We start from the raw sequence: 16,551 nt of genomic DNA, 5'->3' as shown, positions 1-16,551 counted from the left end.
TAACAGATGCAAGTTTTGAAAAATGACGACAACAGAGTGGAAATGCAATGTGCATGATGTGTATGATGCAATGATGAATTCAACAACCAAAAAATCACACACGCAACGCAATAAAAGGGGAATCTTCTAGAGCGTTGGTCTCGGGGTGTTACAAATCCCTCATATATATAGACCTTAGGGCGTCGTTTATACTTGGTTTTTTTAGATTACAAGTTTGTCATAGCTGCAACTTCGCATCCTTCGTTTGTGTTCTACGACCAGACCAAGACGTCAAAGAACCCCACTTTCATCAATAAAGATTTCCTCTTATATTCGTAATATCCAGATTGCAGTTTTAGTTTCTTGCTTGTTCTCCATTTGCATGCAGGAAACAGACCCCCGTGGTTAGGTTGATCATAGTCCGACATGGTCAATAACCTCTTGGAGTTCTTTTAGCGATTGCTAAAGCGTGAAGTACTCACATGTTCGTAGTCGGATTGTGAAAGTGTACTCCACCATAAACGATGGTCACATCTCATCGCAAGACAGGGACAACTTCGCCTCTACCAAGTGGTATCAGATTTTTAGGTTTCTCGGTGAGATTTTACCAGTTTTGTGTAGTTTAGATCACATCTATTCTTCATACATATAGTCCACAGAAAAACCAAAAATAGGGTTAGTTCAGTCTATCCGAACCAATCTAAGCCTTTTGCAATTTTCTGTTCGCTGTTTTACTTTCTCGAATTCGTGGTTGCATCATCGTGTGGAGTTGCTGGTCTTAGCGTCTAGTCTTTTCGCATTTTGAGTTCTGTTCACAGGTTGTCACGCCGTCGTCGCACCATCTTCCTCACTGCCATATACCACCACCACACCAGATACATCACCGCTCCATATACCACCACCACACCACATACATCACCGCTGCCACATACCCCGTGCATATTTGCCACCAATCTGAGTCCATATATACCACCACATATCTTCCATCACGCTAATCTGAGTCCACGTCCATCATATATTCACCACGAGTCTGTGTTCAACCACCCTACATAAATCCACCAATATTCCGAGTTCCACCAGATTCATTCCGCCACCGGTCCTAGTCCAAATCTAGTGTTTGTTGCTTTGTTGTTAATGTCCATATCATGCCATACTACGTGTCTTATTGGACTCCATAACTTTCGTGTTGCCCACAGTAGAGAAATAGGTCCGGTTTCAAACAAAAAAAAATAAGTTTGGGAAATTCTCGCTAGGTAGTTTTTAAACCATTCTAAGACATTTTCGAAAAAAATTGTTGCTGAGCAATAAAGGAGAAAAAGGTGAAAAAAGAGTGAGAAAAAGAAAAAAAATCTTTACGTGAAGCGCCGTGATTCTGTTAGTGCTCTAGGCTCCCGTTTCTAGCATGGTCTATGCTAGGACCAACACGGTACCATCGTTGAGCGTATTTATAACTTTGCATCTCTGAATTGATTATTGCTGACCCGTTTTGCTTGGTATAAGCCTTCCCAGATCCAATAAATCTAGATTGTATGTTTGACACCACATGACAATCGCTTTATCCAAGATTTGAGAGTTTTTACAACAACGGTTGCCAACCACCGTCTAATGCTAGGTAAGAACTCGTAAGAAGTTGAGATATGCTTGACGAATTTGTGACACACCACCACCACCACCACCACTTCCTATTAGTTTGTAGGTTCATATTCGTGTGTGTTCCTATTGCTTCTAACCATGAGAGGATCCCAAGCCCATGAGTTCGGCTAGAAGGGACATGCCAACTAGGAGCTCCATGATAAATTTCAAGAAATGATAGGTGACCAGGTGCAAGACTTGGTGACCAGCCTTGGAGAGGCCATGGAGAAGCTAGATGCTTTGAGAAGACATTCTACACCAAGATGAATGGTTGCCCGTCTACCACCAATAGATGCAACTACCGTCCCTCTCCAACAACAAAAACAACAACAACAACAACAACTCCCAAATTTCGTGGGACGAGCGCAACATGTACCTATCGACCTAGGCCAGAATACTCATGCCGTTGCTACTGATGCTGTTCTTGCAGCTTCTGTGGCTCCTGCTGCTAATGTCGTTCAGCAGAATGAGGATTATGATGGTGACTACGATGATGATGGAGAGTTTTCTCCAAATCAGCACGAGGGGCAACCACCACCACAAGCATCGGGTCATCTAGATGGATACAATCGCAATGGTAGGGCTGCACCATCCCCTCGGGTACGGGATCATGACCAAAGTTGTCAGAATCATGATTCTATTGTAATATCGAAGCTCCGTTGGTAGGATCGAGAGTCGTACAATCATAACTATCAGGATCATAGAAACTTAGATTCTATGAGAAAAATCATAGAATCGGAGAGGATAGTTTAGATCGTATGGTCTTAAGATTCTAAGACTTGAGTCGCCATTTTGACAACTTTGATCATGACCATCTCCCTAAACTTAAATTGAATATTCCGGCATTTGATGGTAGATATGTTCTTTATATATATCTTACTTGGGAGTTAGAAACAGAACAATGTTTTACATGCTTGCAATTTCCTGAGGATCGACATGTTGCTGCTACTATTTGTGCTTTCACTAGTATTGCTTGACTTTGGTGGTCTGAACATTCTAGAATACATCGTGCTAATATCCCAACTACGTCAGCCACTTTGAAAACTATTATGTGTACATATTGGGTTCACCATATTATCAACATAAGTTACTTCAAAATTGTAGCGTTTAAGACAAGGAAAAAATTCTATAGAAGAATATTATCAGGAATTAGAAACTGGCATGATTAGATGTGGTATTGTTGAGGAAAATGAAGCTATTTTAGAGATAATCACGCTATTTTAAAGTATAATGAGTATAACACTATCACTTGTTTATTCCATCTTGCTTGCAAAGTTGAACATAAAGTGGAGGATCAACAGGCATTGGCCAGAACTAATTTTTTCTGCTAGTTGCACTTCATCATGGATGCCACATACCTCATCTACTTCCACACGTCATACTGCAACACCACGTACTTTATACACCAACTCCAACCAAGATACTAGGAAACAAGCCCCTGCACGCCTTCTGGGCCTACACAGAGCTCTTCTTCATCCATTGCATCCATAGGGCAAACACATGAGGTTATATATAGTCATTGCAATGGTGGAGGTCACTATGCGAGAGAATGCCCATCCAAGTGTGTGATAATTGTTACTGAGGATGGTGGGTTTCACTCCACTAGTGATTATGATGAGGAGACTCTGGCTCTTATTGGAAGTGAAGGACATGGTGTAGATGATACTTAACAAGAGATGCAATACATTGCTACTAACTATGCCAACAGCTATGGCAGTTAAGTTGCTCAACGTGTTTTAAGTGTGTAGGTAACACGGGCTAAGAAAAATCAGAGGCACAATTTGTTCCATAAAAAGTAAGTTGTGCAAGAATGTTATGTTCGCGTCATCATCAATGGAGGGAGTTGCAACAACTTGGCTAGCATGGAGATGGTGGAGAAGCTATCACTCACCACCAGATGACATCCAATGGTTCAACAATAGGGGTAAGGTTAAGGTAACACGTACTGTTTGTGTGCATTTTAGCTTTGCTAGATATTCCAATTATGTTGATTGTGATGTGGTACCCATGAAAGCATGATCCATTTTACTATATAGACCATGGCAATTTGATAAAAATTATGTACACCATGGTAGGACAAATCAGTATACTCTTATTCATAAGGATAAAAAAATAATTTTGCTTCTTATGTCTCCTGAACATATTATGAAAGATGACATTGCTATAGTCAGTAAAGAAAAATAGGAGCAAACTAAGAGAGAAAATCAGATTGTGGCAAAGGAATTTGAGCAACACAATAAGCCTAATAAACCATCATCAAGTGTTCCATTTGAAATAAATTGAAGAGTGGATGTTTACTTGCCACTAAATCTGATATTATTGATCTGGATTTTACTACATCTATTTGCTATGCTTTTATGTGCAAAAAAGTATTATTTTTTTTGAGGACATGCCTCCCTCTTTTCCTCCTACTGTCACTAATATCTTTCAGGTGTTCACTAACGTCTTTTCACAAGACGTGCTATCGGGATTACCACCTATTAAAGGGATCGAGCATCAGATTGACTTAATTTTTGGTGCATCGCTACCCAACCGTGTGCCATACCGTATGAATCCCGAGGAGACGAAGGATATTATGCGTCAAGTACAGGAGCTTCTCAACAAAGGATATATATGTGAATCCCTTAGTTTTTGCGTTGTTCCTATTATTCTAGTGCCGGAAAAGGATGGTTCATGGCCTATGTGTGTTGATTTTAGAGGCATTGAAAATATTACTATTCGTTATCGTCATCCTATCCATAGAAGACGATATGCTTGATGAATATAGTGGCTCTACAATTTTCTCCAAAGTTGATTTGCGTAGTTGATACCATGAAATTCGTATGAAATTGGGAGACGAATGGAAAACAACATTTAAAACTAAGTTTGGATTATATGAGTGGTTAGTCATGCCTTTTGGGTTAACTGTGCACCTAGCATTTTCATGAGATTAATGAACGAGGTTTTACGTGCTTTCATTGGACGGTTTGTGGTAGTCTATTTGCATGATATACTGATTTATAATAGACCTTTGGAGGAACACTTGGAACATTTATGTATTGTTTTTTTTGCTCTATGTGATGCACGTTTCTTTGGTAACCTTTGGAAGTGTACCTTTTGCATCAACCGAGTATCTTTTCTTGGCTATGTTGTTAGTCAACATGGAATTGGAGTTGATAAAGCCAATATTCACTATAGGAATCAGCTTCTTTGCAGTTTGCCATAGTGGACAAAAAAGGACCATTCGACAAATGGCAAAGACCTTTGTCGTCCTCCGATGGACGGCAAAGTTTCTGCCATAGATAGGCACAGTGAAGACCTTCTTTGTCATCTGCCGACTTGCAGCGGATGGCAAAGATCTTTGTTCTCGGTCTGCGTTGGCGAGTAGACGACAAAGGAGCTAGACGGCAACCGACAAGAATCTACTCCATGAGGTGGCTAATGGTGCCTTTGCCGTCTACTTTTGGCGTCCCCTTTGCCGTCTGCTTGTGGTGTCCCCTTTGCCATCTGCCACGGGGTGTCACCTTTACCATATGACTTTGTCGTCCGCCAGTGGTTTCCCCTTTGCCGTGTTCCATTGCCATCTTCCAGGGGCGTCCTTTTGCCATCTGCCATATAGGTCACACGTGCTGCTCCCAAGTTGCGCAGGTGGATGCCATGTGGCACCTTTTCCATCAGCTCGCAGACGGCAAAGGCCACTGTTGTCTGCTAGCAGATGCTAAATGCCTATATTGTCACTTTTTTATTTGTTTTCAGTTATTTCCCTCTACTTTTAGAATACTTCTATGATATATATAATTTCAACCATCATATGTATATCCATACATCATAGAAAAAGCATAGGCCATGTATCCAACATCATCGTGAAAATATTGAGCAAGACAACAAATATTTTCACATAGTTCATCCATATATACACATAGTTTAAAACATCACACTTTTCATCCATTCAAATCGAAATAAAAATAAAACAATAGGAGCCCATCAATGCCACCTTTCCATTAAGTGAACCAAATATGCAAAATGAGAATAAGAAAGTTAGAAGGAGATGAAGAAGAAGGAGAAGAAGAAGAAGGAGAAGAAGAAGTAGGAGGAGAAGAAGAAGAAAAAGGAGAAGAATAAGGAGAAGAAGAAGAAGGAGGAGGAGGAGGAGGAGAAGGAGAAGAAGGAGGACGAGGAGAAGAAGAATAATAAGGAGAGGGAGAAGAAGAAGAAGAAGAAGAAGAAGTAGTAGTAGTAGTAGTAGTAGTAGTAGTAGTAGAAGAAGAAGAAGAAGAAGAAGTAGTAGTAGTAGTAGTAGTAGTAGTAGTAGTAGTAGTAGTAGTAGTAGTAGTAGAAGAAGAAGAAGAAGAAGAAGAAGAAGAAGAAGAAGAATAAGAAGAAGAAGAAGGATAAGGAGAAGAAGGAGAAGAAGGAGGAGAAGAAGAAGGAGAAGGAGGAGAAGAAGAACGAGGATGAGGAGGAGAAGGAGAAGAAGACGGAGGAGGACAAGAAGAAGAAGGAGAAGGAGAAAAATAAGGAGAAGAAGAAGAAGAAGAAGAAGAAGGAGAAGAATAAGAAGGGGAAGGAGAAGATAGATAAGTAGAAAAGGAGAAGGTGAAGAAGAAAAAAAAGAAGAAAGAGAAGGAAAATAATATGAAGAAAGAGAAAATAATAATAAGGAAGATAGAAGAAGCTCATTCTTCTTCTTATATTCTTTTTCTTCTCTTCCCTCTTCTATTCTTTTGTTTTTCTTTTTATGCCATTTTTGAGCTTATTATGCCACTTTGGAGGAAGATAAGCTAAGTATATGACATATGAGCTAACCAAGGTTCTTATGCTATTTTTGACCTAACTAAGCTAACTATGTCATAAATGAACTAAATAAGCTAATTATGTCATTTTGGAGGATAATTAGCTAAGTATGTCTTTCTTAAGGAAAATAAGATAAGTATATGGCATAATAGGGCTAACTAGCATGTACGAAGCTAAGTATGCATTTGTTAAGCAGAACACTAGAAAAAACTTACCGTCGTCATCATCAAGGATGTGAATCACCAGGGTTGCTTGGGGCGGGTTCACCTGGAGAAGGTTGCCCTAGAGAAGGGTTGTGTGATGCGGCTCAGGAGTTATTCTACACCAAAGATATTTTGCTATGTCTCATTAGCATGATTACACTCAAATGTTAATACTTGTATTTAATAACCATTCAAATGAAGCTCACCGTTCCAACCCGAGAAATTTCTAGAATCGGCGGAGGGTTCTGACCGGTCTTCTCGCACATAGACTGTACATTTGGTTTTGAAGAGTTAGTCATATTAGTTAGTAATGAAATGGGCATTACATGCATGACTTGGATTATGTGAAAAAGAAACTTACCACAAGGAGATCTTACATGGCTCGGGGAGCCTCCTCATTTTGTGCCCTCTCGTCCTCCAACAACCGAGCCATATTCTCCTGTGCGACCCAAGCCGTCTCCGCCACCACCCGGTCCCTCTCCACCACCACCTGGTCCCTTTCCTATAGAAGCTCCTGAATAGCAGCCTGGGTTGTCACTCCCTCTCTCCGAGGAGCAGCATGCAACACCACTCCTCGGTAGTATTGTAATCATCGATGGCCACACAGACAATGTAATGGACGAATGTTTTCTCAGGCCGTATGACTAACCTCGATGGCCAGATCGACTGGCCGTGGACGAGGCCTTATCTCAGGATAGGAGCTTGTCTGGCACGCCTTGATCTCCGGGAGAGTGAGAGGACAACGTATCATCCCATCTCCAATGGCTATCAAGCCACGGGGCCTCCCGCCACCAGATACCATCACCATCTTTGGATCCAAAGGTTCCTGGCTCAGGTTGAAGTCCTCCCCTTTCCTCGCCTTCCCATCCTCCTTGTATCTCACGAGCTTGTTGTGGGAGGAGATGTTGGTGAACTTATCTGGATGATCGAGGTCAGACTCAGAGAATGCCTTGACCTTCTTGTAGGAGGCAGTATGGGCCATGCCATAGAGGTCTTACACCTCTCGCACCTCCGTGTTATTGTGATGCTCCTAAAAGATAGAACAAAGTATTAGTAAAGGGGTCAAGCTAGCATGAAGAATGAATTGCATGAATCATGAAGCAGACCACATACCCAGTTCTGTCCAAGTTGAAATAACTTAGCGCTGCCTTGATGGTGTGGCACACCAAGCTATTGGGTACACTGGTCCTTTGCATTTTCGTGGACGGATCACCATTGGCATGTGCTCCACTCATCAACTAACACATCCCAACAATCCATCTTATCTGCACACCATCTCGGGGCACCTATAAGTTAGTAAAGAGAAATTTGAGCGCTACGCCTATGAATCAAATCAAGAAACCGAAGTACAAGGTCTGAAGAATAGGTAATTACCTTCATGTACTGCTCCTTCTTCAGAAATTTTTTGCGGCACTCCAACTTGTCCTTCTTAATACTATGCGATCTGTATTAGTCTTGAACAGCCTACGGCCGAGCCTCACGGTGTTAGTTATGTAATAGCCGCTGGCACTCGGCCTCTATAACCTTGGCCGCCACCTACTCATATCCCTCATAACACATGTAGAAGGTATGCAATCAAACGAGACAACACTTATTAGTACAATAACTAACTATATTGTTAATTTTAGATTGTGTAAAAGGAGAAATTACCCAAAAATTGTTGATCACCATATCGTCCCTCATGTGGCACAAGACACCATCGATCGGCTCCTTCGCCGGGGTCTGGGAAGCCTTGTAGTGCTCCTAGTTAAATTCTAGTGTAGAAACCTCACCATCAGCGGGTAACGTGACAAACCCTAGAAAATTTTGCTGGCAAAGCACACCAAGAATGGTGTTCGGCTTGTGGACTCCAAGGGGGTGATGCCAACCCCTGCAGTATATCAAGGTCATCACATTAAATATTTGAAGAAACTTGAAGGAAAAAGGTACAAAAAGAGTAAATGCACTTACTTCTCCCCTTCATGCCTAATCACCGACCTCTGCTCGCGGGTCGCCGGCATGGCCGGGAGACGTGTATTATCACGCTCGTAAACGGTGACCCCCTCAACCATATCACCCTTACTATTAGTACACTCATCCCCGACACCCAGCCCCTCAGTCCGGTCTGGTCACGTACCCCATCTGGACGTCTCCTTGTTGGCCAAAGCTTTTGGGCAAGAGTCTCGTGGGACGTAGCCCCAGGTACAGGAGTCTCGTTGGACGAAACCTCTGTAACTGGAGTCTCATGGGCCGAAGGCCCGTCGACCCGAGGCTCCTGGTCCCGAGTTCCCATAGCCTCCACCTAAAAGGGGCCATCCTAGTAACCCTCTTCTCGGGTGAATGAGCTGGGGGTGGCAGGTAGGACGGCATAGCAGTCCACCTAACTCTCCCACGGCCACGTCCTGTACCCTTCGCCTTCTTCCCTACCTGACCTCCTCTCCCGGTGGGCAACGACGCCAACGAAGAAGCAACCTCGTGTGTCCCTAGACTGTGTGCCAACACCCTACGGAGAGATAGTGGAGGAATGGAAGTTTCCCTTGCGTGGGCTGCCGATGAAGAAGTACCCGCCAAGCGATCTGGACCCGCGCCCACCATCTTTCAACACCTTCCATGAAAATTAGTAAAATAAATTAGTACAACATAAAAAATGAATATCTGACATGAATAAAAATATGTACATATATAATTTAAGTTGGGTTGCATACAAACTAATGATAATTTGGATCATCTATATATGCTCTAGGATCAATAAATGCATCATCATCATTATCACGTGTGTCGTCATGAATGACGTGCTCATCGGGTTCACCGTCATCAACATGTGGAAGGCCTTTCTATTATCGATCAAGCATTGACAAGTCATCTCTAGCAGTAACCTATTCTAGTTCCGGCTAAGGGGTGAAGTCGGATTCCCTCTCGCTGTCTTCTTCCATGTTCTGGGGTGAACTAGAGCCGTTCTTGAAACGTTTCTTCGAAGAATTCTCCATCATATGTGTTTGGGTTAATATGAGGTTCATAATACTCTTCATTTGGGAAGGTGGTCTAGCATGTGGCAACACTTCATAAACAACATCCCAACCATTTAGATTCTCATCAGTTTGGTAGGCCCACGGTATATAGAAAACTTGGGCCGCATATTGAGCCGCAATATAGACATCAGAACATCTAAATGGGTGCTTTGATTGATTTCTACTAGTCCTATATGTTCATGAGTCCTTCTAGTCTCCTTGGATAGAACCAATAACATTTGAAGTCTACGACATTCAGTGGGTTTTCACCAAAGAATTGAAGTTCATAGATTGCTTCAACTCTACCATAATACACGGTACCTCCATTGCCGATAGCACAGACACCACAATTTGTAGATTACCGATTGGGCACAAATAGCTCTTGGCCAAAGGTACGAAATCGATAACCGTTGATGTTGTATTTCTCAAATGAATGGACCTCATAGTCAAAACCATTAGTGGCTTGTCTCAATTTGGCTTCCATACACTCTAAATTAGCCTACAAGTTTAGTACAAAATGATTGTTGCATTAGCTGCAAATTAGACCAAGAAATGAAATGGTCCATTATTGATAATTAAAGTTTGTCTCAACCAAGAGATGAAACTGGGATAGCTGCCTCCATGCTTTACCAGAAGCTCACACTCTTCGACATAATCATTTTGGATCACCACTCCATCTGAGAAATTGGCGACATATCGACTGTACAAAATATCTGTGAATAAGAGCAATTCAAAGGAATTAGAAGTTGCTGCAAAATGTACCAAGAACTTACTCAATGTTCGGCCACACTTCTGTTAGGTTTTCGAAGATATGCAATGAAATGGTCCGCCATCCTTCGATATCCAACGTTATTGGTTCCGAAGCACTGGTTGGTGTGAGATTCCCTTTGAATAGGCTGAGGTTGGATCCACCTTTTTTAGGGTCGCCGTCATTGTATCGAGGCTTCGGGTTATGCAAATGACGATTTCTCGCTTCGTAGTGTGCTGTCAGGAAGTTTGCCACCTCCTTAGTAATGAATTCCTTGGCCATCGATGCTTCAATTCTATGTTTATTTTTACATTTTGCTTGAAGCGTCTTCTAAATCCTCTTAGTTGAAAAGCACCAACGATTATGTACGGGCCCACCCAATCTTGCCTCGGTCATGAGATGTAAAATCAAATGTCGCATTGGATTATAGAAGCCTGGTGGATAAATCTTCTCTAACTTGTAGAGCAACTCCGGCTCCAACTCCTCCATGTCATCTACCACACCACGCGATAGTTCTCTCACACAAATAACACAGCTGTGCTAGTACTAGCGATTCATCCTTAGGAATAAAGCCACGCAACATTACTGGCATTACCCGCTCAAGCCATATGTGCCAATCATGACTCTTGAGACCAAATATATTCAATTTTTCAAGACTCGCTCCCCTCTTTAGATTCATTGCATACCCATCGGGGAACATCAATTGCATTTTTACACACAAGGTAATTTCCCTCATAGCTGACCTTCCAAGATTGAACCAGTCCTTTGGCTCCGACTAGTTATGCTTTCCTTTCGATTATCGCATGTTTTGTAACGGTGTATGACATAGAGTCTATGGATGAAGTCTAGCCTTAGGATTATCCTTTGAATTCCCCTCTATGCCGAACTATGTACCAAAAATGGCCTCTCCGATATTCTTTTTAGTGTGCATCATGTCGATGTTGTGTGGAAGAAGGAGGTCTTTGAAGTAAGGCAGATCCTACAAACATGTCTTGTGAGTCAAGGCGTGTCCTGAATTATACCCCTTGAAATACCCGGGACGCTCTGGATCAGGCTTGAGAGTGTTTAACTGATCTAGGATATGTTGGCCTGTCAACGCACGTGGTGCCGAGTTTTTGACAACTTTACCTTGATAAAGTTCTTCTTATCTTTTCTGAACTGATGGCGAGGATCCAGGAACTGTCTATGCATGTCAAAGCAAGAATACTTCTGACCCGCCTGTAGCAAATGAAACTAAAGATTTGCCTTGCATATGGGGCACGGGAACCTTCCATGCACACACCAGCCAGTGAATGAGCGCATACGCAGACAAGTCATGCATCGAGTACATGTACCAGACATGCATTTTGAAGTTTTCTTTCGTAGCGGAATCGTATGTCTTGAACCCATTATGCCATGCTTCTTGCAATTCATCCTTAAGCGGCTGCATGTACACATTCATATTCTTGCACGGATAGTTGGCCCTGGAATTATCAATGTCAGGAATATGTTATTTCTTTGCGTAATCTGTTCGTGGGGAGATTGACTCGAATGATAAATACATGCCAACTAATGTATTGGGTTGCCATCATACCAAAGGGATTGAACCCATCCATGGCGATGAAGACTCTAGGATGCCTTCGATCTAACGCTTTATCCGGATGTAATGCATCAAAGTGCTTCCATGCTTGCGCATCTGATGTGTGTACCGACATCTTATTCACATCTGCATCTAGTTCGGTTATTTTGCCCAATTTGTGCCATGTCATCTGTCCGGCCGTCTCTTCGAACATGACAATACGTTGAAGCCTTGGTATGACTGGCATATACCGAACAACGTTAACAGGGATTTTCGTCTGGCTCTTCTCACCCATACCGTTATCTACCACAACATACCTGGAATACTTGCAAATGGGACAATAGTTAAAGTACACATACTCAAGCCTAAATAAGGCACATCTTTCTCGGAGGCATGTATCTTCTCATAGGGCATCTTAAGTACATGGAGTATTTTGTCCGACTGGTACAGGTTTGCAGGAATGACATAACCTTCGGGTAGAAAGCATCCAAATAGTGTCATCACCCCGTCGTAGCATTCTCTTCCCAAGTTGAACTGAGCTTTCAGAGCCATTACTTATGCAATGGCATCCAGCTGACGAAACTCAGTGTGCTCGTGGAGAGGACATTTTGAAGACTCCAACATTTCATAGAAGGCCTTTGCAGATTCCTCCATCTCATCGGCCGAATCCCGATCATCATCAAAGTATAGCACCATGTCTTCGATTCCGGTACCATGCTCGTCGGTGCAATGACGAACCACCACAGCTCTCTTGTGTTGGGGAGAGTCACCATGAAATGTCCACACCTTATAATCAGAAATAAAACCCCTCCTCTACTGGTGTTTACCCATTTCATCTTGTGTCCTCTTTTTAAAGTTGTCGCACCCAGTATAGGGGCACGAGGTTGTTTTCTGGCCATTCGCAAATGTGGCTTTCACAAACTCCTTGGTTTTTGTAAACTATTATTTGGTCATCTATTTATGACTAGTGTGACCGGTGTACATCCACGCATGATTACAAATCTTGCCTAGCTACTAACCACACCAGAAATATATCCCATTTGCATATATATTCATGAGTTAATCAAGTTTGTTAGTTTTATTACATCCATGCAACCTACATGCTAATAGGTAAAGATAGGTCCTAATCACACCCAAGTATGTGTAGATTGGGTTCGTTTTCACATGCCCTGCTCTGGATCCGACGCAAAATTTCGGCCACACCTGCCCGCTGTTCTCATGATGCACGTCTCGGCAATAAGGAGATAGGATGTGTACCCGAAGAACAACAGGGAGGCACTGACAAAATTATGCATCGAATCTGAACCAAAGAGTATGGGAAAGCGGACCCAATTTACACATACTCGGGATGTCCATGGACAACATTGGACAATTCGGGAGAATTATGGTTATAAATAAATGGAAATGCATGCATATTTATAACTATAACCCTTTCGAATGGGAGACGCATACTGATAATTTAATGTACCTATATCTAGCAAGTTTCATCGGCACACAAAGACCAGAACAGAGCAAATGAAGGGGGGAGGACGAGCTGTCATTTATGCTCATGCACGAATGCAGGGGCAGATCTCATCGAACGCACGAGGAGTTCGTCACACACCAGACCGTCGCAGCGACGAAACAACTACACATGTAAATCCACCCGATCAACACAAATATTTTGTTTTTATAACAAAATAAGAAAATATATGACCTAACTCATAATTTACAAAACTATGATCCAGTCGGCCTCTAGAAGGCCGAAGAGGACCTTTTTCGTCAACGCGACGCCGAAGCAGTGTCGGGGGTCGGGGTGAGTGGCGTCGGGGGAGACATATTAACAACTGCACGGGAATTGTAATTGCGATCTATCAGTGACACCTTCCTGTCGCCACGCGCAGGTGCAAGTGCCCGGTCTCGTGTCGGTGTGTCGTGTCAGGGTGTTGAGGTGTCATGTAGGGGTGTCATGTAAGGGTGTCAACGAGTCGTTTCAGGGTGTCACGGTGTCGTTTTCTTCTTTTTTTCCTCTTCTTCCTTTTCTTCTTCTTTTTCTTCTTCTTGTTCATCTTCTTCCTTTTCTTCCTTTTCTTCTTCTTCTTCTTCTTCTTCTTCTTCTTATTATTTTCCTTTTACCTCTTCTTCTTCTCCTCCTCTCCACTTTTTCTTCTTATCTTTCTTCTTATTATAATTCTTTCTTCTTCTTCTTCTCCTCTTCTCTTCTTTTTCTTCTTATTCTTCTTCCTCTTCTTCTTGTTCTTCTTATTTTCTTCTTCTTCTCTTCTTCTTCTTCTTCTTCTTCTTCTTCTTCTTCTTCTTCTTCTTTTCTTCTTCTTTTCTTGTTCTACTCCTCCTCTTCTTATTCTTCCCCTCCTCTTCTTCTTGTTCTTCTACTTAATTATTCTTATTTTCTTCTTATTTTTTCATCTTTCTTCTTCTTCTTCTAATTATCTAAACCTAAAGCTAGCACTAACCTAAACCAAGCACTAGTTACCCTAAACCTAAATAGTAAAAAACAGAAGAAAAAACTCACCTCTTGAGGGCCGATGGAGGGGGCGGCGTGGTGGTGGTCTGGAAGCATGGTGGTGGCGGTGGGGGCGGCACCGAGAGGGGGAGCCGCGGAGAGGGGCCGGCACTGGGGAAACAGTGCAGGGAGGGGGAGACACATTGGTGGGGGAGACACATGAAGGGGGTCCGCGAGGAGGGGGCCGGCGCGGGGAGGCGGCGGCATTGGGCGGAAGGATCCGCAAGAAGGGCGCCTACGCAGGGGAGCCGTCGCGGGGAGAGGGTTGGAGCGATGGTGTTGGGCGGCACTATGGTGGTGGGGAGACATAGAGGTGGGGAGAGGGGGGATAGAGCGCAGGGAGGGGACGGCACAATGGTGGTGTGGCGGCGCGCTGGCGGTGGTGGCGCGGGGAGGGGGAGAGACAAAGAGGTCGGGAGATGGGGAGAGAGAGGGGTGGGGAGGTGGCGGTGTGGTGGGGGCGCCGTCCGTTATGTGGCCATCCCCTTTATCGTGTGCTAGCACACGAGAAAGAGGGGGAAGGAGATTGCAAAGAGTGGTGAGGCTGACGACAAAGCAGCACTAATGGCAAAGAGGGGAGAGGCAGACGTCAAAGAGGGGGAAGCAGCCGTCCACTTAATTGACGGTGCAGTGGGGCCTGCCTGGGCTCTTTTTCGTCTGCGTGTAGAATCTTTGTCATCGGCCAGGACATGACAAAGAAAGAATTGATGGCAAACAATGTATTTGCCATCAGCCATTTCTTTGCCGTTTGTTTCTTGGAAGCTGACGGCAAAGAGTCTCTTTGCCATCAGCTAGCACACGACAAAGATCAGATGTCACACCCTGTTTTCACCTTACTTCAACTGTAATCTCTTAAAAAACCCGAGTTTATTAAAAAACATTAAGCAAGTGCCATGATTGCCATTGTTTGTGTGTATGCTTGAATGAGTGGATCCAAAAACAATATTTTTATAAACATGATATTTCCAAAAAAGACCTTTTCCTCATTTTTGACTATTTGAAAACCTTGCTTTGGGTTTGCACTACAAGACCCTGATTCCAAGGGAGTGTATTCACCCAAAGATTGTATTCTAATTTTGGCACTATTATAACTCTCTAAAATCATAAAATAATTATTTTATAAAATATTTTCTATTTTAATTGCATGTCCTTCTCTAAGGCCAGTAATGATATTTGTGGATGGAAAATAATTTTTTTGCCTTAGAAAAATCTCAGAAAATTTGGAGATACTCACACGACATATACTTTCCATACATAAGATTTTCAAACCCTATTTATGTTCAAAATATTTGAGAAAATCCTTGAAAACCAATTTTGTCTGTTTTGACCTTTTGAAATATTTCCAAAGGAAATATTTTCAATAAATTCGGAGAAAATTCTAGCATGCTTCCCAAGCTATATTTGGTGGTCATGCCAAGTTTCACCTCTTTTCAATGTGGTTTGGTTCACGAGATAACCCTAAAAGCTTCCCTGTCTAGAATCAAGTTGAAGCAACTAAACATAGCAAAGTTTGTCCAAATGACTTGAAACTTTGCAGGAGTACTCAACACCCCAAATGAGGAGACCCTCCAAAAATTAGATTTTTGGGGATTAATTTACCAACATTTCCTTTTAGAAGGACATAGCTGCCCATTTGGGGGTGATTTCAAGTTTGCACTGTCAAACTTGTCCAATGGAGCTCAAATTTGGTGCAGCATCTTATTTTTGCATCAAACCCAATCCTGTTAACTTTTAGCATCATGGTGAAGGTTAGCTACCCCAAACACGTGTCGAACACCTTATGCCAGCATGGTCAAACAACACTTAAAAACCTCTACACCCACTCCCTTTCCACTAAACTCTTAGAGTAAGCTGTTAGCAGCACTCCTCAACTGCAAACGAGTGGCCCCTCTCTGCTTCCAAGAAAGTAAGCCAAAATCTCCATTTTAGTTTATGAATCAAGGCTGACAGCTCCTCTCCAAGGTCTTCCTTGGACTAGTACTGAGACCCTCGGCTCCCAAGCAGCTAAGGGGCATCCAAGCCAACCCCCGGACATGCGAGACAGGGCCAAAGCACCTAAAGCGCGCCAGCATGTTGTGGCATGAGAAATCTGCATTGTGGGCGCGCTATAGGGCGCACCCAAGGCAAAGGAGGCCAGCCCCGGCCGGTTCCCACCTCCCCTCGGTGTC

This window comes from Hordeum vulgare, chromosome 6H (assembly GCF_904849725.1).
Source record: "Hordeum vulgare subsp. vulgare chromosome 6H, MorexV3_pseudomolecules_assembly, whole genome shotgun sequence".
Taxonomy (NCBI): Eukaryota; Viridiplantae; Streptophyta; class Magnoliopsida; order Poales; family Poaceae; genus Hordeum; species Hordeum vulgare.
The sequence above is the reverse complement of the archived record's forward strand: the minus strand, read 5'-3'. Positions refer to the sequence as shown.